Below are 6,085 nucleotides of genomic sequence, written 5' to 3' on the forward strand. Positions count from 1 at the left end.
ATGACTCAGTACTAGTACCCCTTGCAGACAGTATAGACATGTTATCATGACTCAGTACTGGTACCCCTTGCAGACAGTATAGACATGTTATCATGACTCAGTACTGGTACCCCTTGCAGACAGTATAGACATGTTATCATGACTCAGTACTGGTACCCCTTGCAGACAGTATAGACATGTTATCATGACTCAGTACTGGTACCCCTTGCAGACAGTATAGACATGTTATCATGACTCAGTACTAGTACCCCTTGCAGACAGTATAGACATGTTATCATGACTCAGTACTGGTACCCCTTGCAGACAGTATAGACATGTTATCATGACTCAGTACTGGTACCCCTTGCAGACAGTATAGACATGTTATCATGACTCAGTACTGGTACCCCTTGCAGACAGTATAGACATGTTATCATGACTCAGTACTGGTACCCCTTGCAGACAGTATAGACATGTTATCATGACTCAGTACTGGTACCCCTTGCAGACAGTATAGACATGTTATCATGACTCAGTACTGGTACCCCTTGCAGACAGTATAGACATGTTATCATGACTCAGTACTAGTACCCCTTGCAGACAGTATAGACATGTTATCATGACTCAGTACTGGTACCCCTTGCAGACAGTATAGACATGTTATCATGACTCAGTACTGGTACCCCTTGCAGACAGTATAGACATGTTATCATGACTCAGTACTGGTACCCCTTGCAGACAGTAGAGACATGTTATCATGACTCAGTACTGGTACCCCTTGCAGACAGTATAGACATGTTATCATGACTCAGTACTAGTACCCCTTGCAGACAGTATAGACATGTTATCATGACTCAGTACTAGTACCCCTTGCAGACAGTAGAGACATGTTATCATGACTCAGTACTAGTACCCCTTGCAGACAGTATAGACATGTTATCATGACTCAGTACTAGTACCCCTTGCAGACAGTATAGACATGTTATCATGACTCAGTACTGGTACCCCTTGCAGACAGTATAGACATGTTTATCATGACTCAGTACTGGTACCCTTGCAGACAGTATAGACATGTTATCATGACTCAGTACTAGTACCCCTTGCAGACAGTATAGACATGTTATCATGACTCAGTACTAGTACCCCTTGCAGACAGTATAGACATGTTATCATGACTCAGTACTGGTACCCCTTGCAGACAGTATAGACATGTTATCATGACTCAGTACTGGTACCCTTGCAGACAGTATAGACATGTTATCATGACTCAGTACTAGTACCCCTTGCAGACAGTATAGACATGTTATCATGACTCAGTACTGGTACCCCTTGCAGACAGTATAGACATGTTATCATGACTCAGTACTGGTACCCCTTGCAGACAGTATAGACATGTTATCATGACTCAGTACTGGTACCCCTTGCAGACAGTATAGACATGTTATCATGACTCAGTACTGGTACCCTTGCAGACAGTAGAGACATGTTATCATGACTCAGTACTGGTACCCCTTGCAGACAGTATAGACATGTTATCATGACTCAGTACTGGTACCCCTTGCAGACAGTATAGACATGTTATCATGACTCAGTACTAGTACCCCTTGCAGACAGTATAGACATGTTATCATGACTCAGTACTGGTACCCCTTGCAGACAGTATAGACATGTTATCATGACTCAGTACTAGTACCCCTTGCAGACAGTATAGACATGTTATCATGACTCAGTACTGGTACCCTTGCAGACAGTATAGACATGTTATCATGACTCAGTACTGGTACCCTTGCAGACAGTATAGACATGTTATCATGACTCAGTACTGGTACCCCTTGCAGACAGTATAGACATGTTATCATGACTCAGTACTGGTACCCTTGCAGACAGTATAGACATGTTATCATGACTCAGTACTGGTACCCCTTGCAGACAGTATAGACATGTTATCATGACTCAGTACTGGTACCCCTTGCAGACAGTATAGACATGTTATCATGACTCAGTACTGGTACCCCTTGCAGACAGTATAGACATGTTATCATGACTCAGTACTGGTACCCCTTGCAGACAGTATAGACATGTTATCATGACTCAGTACTGGTACCCCTTGCAGACAGTATAGACATGTTATCATGACTCAGTACTGGTACCCCTTGCAGACAGTATAGACATGTTATCATGACTCAGTACTGGTACCCCTTGCAGACAGTATAGACATGTTATCATGACTCAGTACTGGTACCCTTGCAGACAGTATAGACATGTTATCATGACTCAGTACTGGTACCCCTTGCAGACAGTATAGACATGTTATCATGACTCAGTACTGGTACCCCTTGCAGACAGTATAGACATGTTATCATGACTCAGTACTGGTACCCTTGCAGACAGTATAGACATGTTATCATGACTCAGTACTAGTACCCCTTGCAGACAGTATAGACATGTTATCATGACTCAGTACTGGTACCCCTTGCAGACAGTATAGACATGTTATCATGACTCAGTACTGGTACCCCTTGCAGACAGTATAGACATGTTATCATGACTCAGTACTGGTACCCCTTGCAGACAGTATAGACATGTTATCATGACTCAGTACTGGTACCCCTTGCAGACAGTATAGACATGTTATCATGACTCAGTACTGGTACCCCTTGCAGACAGTAGAGACATGTTATCATGACTCAGTACTGGTACCCCTTGCAGACAGTATAGACATGTTATCATGACTCAGTACTGGTACCCTTGCAGACAGTATAGACATGTTATCATGACTCAGTACTAGTACCCCTTGCAGACAGTATAGACATGTTATCATGACTCAGTACTAGTACCCCTTGCAGACAGTATAGACATGTTATCATGACTCAGTACTAGTACCCCTTGCAGACAGTATAGACATGTTATCATGACTCAGTACTGGTACCCCTTGCAGACAGTATAGACATGTTATCATGACTCAGTACTGGTACCCCTTGCAGACAGTATAGACATGTTATCATGACTCAGTACTAGTACCCCTTGCAGACAGTATAGACATGTTATCATGACTCAGTACTAGTACCCCTTGCAGACAGTATAGACATGTTATCATGACTCAGTACTAGTACCCCTTGCAGACAGTATAGACATGTTATCATGACTCAGTACTGGTACCCCTTGCAGACAGTATAGACATGTTATCATGACTCAGTACTAGTACCCCTTGCAGACAGTATAGACATGTTATCATGACTCAGTACTGGTACCCCTTGCAGACAGTATAGACATGTTATCATGACTCAGTACTAGTACCCTTGCAGACAGTATAGACATGTTATCATGACTCAGTACTGGTACCCCTTGCAGACAGTATAGACATGTTATCATGACTCAGTACTGGTACCCCTTGCAGACAGTATAGACATGTTATCATGACTCAGTACTGGTACCCCTTGCAGACAGTATAGACATGTTATCATGACTCAGTACTGGTACCCCTTGCAGACAGTATAGACATGTTATCATGACTCAGTACTGGTACCCCTTGCAGACAGTATAGACATGTTATCATGACTCAGTACTGGTACCCCTTGCAGACAGTATAGACATGTTATCATGACTCAGTACTAGTACCCCTTGCAGACAGTATAGACATGTTATCATGACTCAGTACTGGTACCCCTTGCAGACAGTATAGACATGTTATCATGACTCAGTACTAGTACCCCTTGCAGACAGTATAGACATGTTATCATGACTCAGTACTGGTACCCTTGCAGACAGTATAGACATGTTATCATGACTCAGTACTAGTACCCCTTGCAGACAGTATAGACATGTTATCATGACTCAGTACTGGTACCCCTTGCAGACAGTATAGACATGTTATCATGACTCAGTACTGGTACCCCTTGCAGACAGTATAGACATGTTATCATGACTCAGTACTGGTACCCCTTGCAGACAGTATAGACATGTTATCATGACTCAGTACTGGTACCCCTTGCAGACAGTATAGACATGTTATCATGACTCAGTACTGGTACCCCTTGCAGACAGTATAGACATGTTATCATGACTCAGTACTGGTACCCCTTGCAGACAGTATAGACATGTTATCATGACTCAGTACTGGTACCCCTTGCAGACAGTATAGACATGTTATCATGACTCAGTACTGGTACCCCTTGCAGACAGTATAGACATGTTATCATGACTCAGTACTGCTACCCCTTGCAGACAGTATAGACATGTTATCATGACTCAGTACTGGTACCCCTTGCAGACAGTATAGACATGTTATCATGACTCAGTACTGGTACCCCTTGCAGACAGTATAGACATGTTATCATGACTCAGTACTGGTACCCCTTGCAGACAGTATAGACATGTTATCATGACTCAGTACTGGTACCCCTTGCAGACAGTATAGACATGTTATCATGACTCAGTACTGGTACCCCTTGCAGACAGTATAGACATGTTATCATGACTCAGTACTGGTACCCCTTGCAGACAGTATAGACATGTTATCATGACTCAGTACTGGTACCCTTGCAGACAGTATAGACATGTTATCATGACTCAGTACTGGTACCCCTTGCAGACAGTAGAGACATGTTATCATGACTCAGTACTGGTACCCCTTGCAGACAGTATAGACATGTTATCATGACTCAGTACTGGTACCCCTTGCAGACAGTATAGACATGTTATCATGACTCAGTACTGGTACCCTTGCAGACAGTATAGACATGTTATCATGACTCAGTACTGGTACCCCTTGCAGACAGTATAGACATGTTATCATGACTCAGTACTGGTACCCTTGCAGACAGTATAGACATGTTATCATGACTCAGTACTGGTACCCCTTGCAGACAGTATAGACATGTTATCATGACTCAGTACTGGTACCCCTTGCAGACAGTATAGACATGTTATCATGACTCAGTACTGGTACCCCTTGCAGACAGTATAGACATGTTATCATGACTCAGTACTGGTACCCCTTGCAGACAGTATAGACATGTTATCATGACTCAGTACTGGTACCCTTGCAGACAGTATAGACATGTTATCATGACTCAGTACTGGTACCCCTTGCAGACAGTATAGACATGTTATCATGACTCAGTACTGGTACCCCTTGCAGACAGTATAGACATGTTATCATGACTCAGTACTGGTACCCCTTGCAGACAGTATAGACATGTTATCATGACTCAGTACTGGTACCCCTTGCAGACAGTATAGACATGTTATCATGACTCAGTACTAGTACCCCTTGCAGACAGTATAGACATGTTATCATGACTCAGTACTGGTACCCCTTGCAGACAGTATAGACATGTTATCATGACTCAGTACTGGTACCCCTTGCAGACAGTATAGACATGTTATCATGACTCAGTACTGGTACCCCTTGCAGACAGTATAGACATGTTATCATGACTCAGTACTGGTACCCCTTGCAGACAGTATAGACATGTTATCATGACTCAGTACTGGTACCCCTTGCAGACAGTATAGACATGTTATCATGACTCAGTACTGGTACCCCTTGCAGACAGTATAGACATGTTATCATGACTCAGTACTGGTACCCCTTGCAGACAGTATAGACATGTTATCATGACTCAGTACTGGTACCCTTGCAGACAGTATAGACATGTTATCATGACTCAGTACTGGTACCCTTGCAGACAGTATAGACATGTTATCATGACTCAGTACTGGTACCCCTTGCAGACAGTATAGACATGTTATCATGACTCAGTACTGGTACCCCTTGCAGACAGTATAGACATGTTATCATGACTCAGTACTGGTACCCCTTGCAGACAGTATAGACATGTTATCATGACTCAGTACTGGTACCCCTTGCAGACAGTATAGACATGTTATCATGACTCAGTACTGGTACCCTTGCAGACAGTATAGACATGTTATCATGACTCAGTACTGGTACCCCTTGCAGACAGTATAGACATGTTATCATGACTCAGTACTGGTACCCCTTGCAGACAGTATAGACATGTTATCATGACTCAGTACTGGTACCCCTTGCAGACAGTATAGACATGTTATCATGACTCAGTACTGGTACCCCTTGCAGACA

The sequence above is a fragment of the Oncorhynchus keta genome, unplaced genomic scaffold (assembly GCF_023373465.1).
Source record: "Oncorhynchus keta strain PuntledgeMale-10-30-2019 unplaced genomic scaffold, Oket_V2 Un_contig_25195_pilon_pilon, whole genome shotgun sequence".
NCBI classification, from domain to species: domain Eukaryota; kingdom Metazoa; phylum Chordata; class Actinopteri; order Salmoniformes; family Salmonidae; genus Oncorhynchus; species Oncorhynchus keta.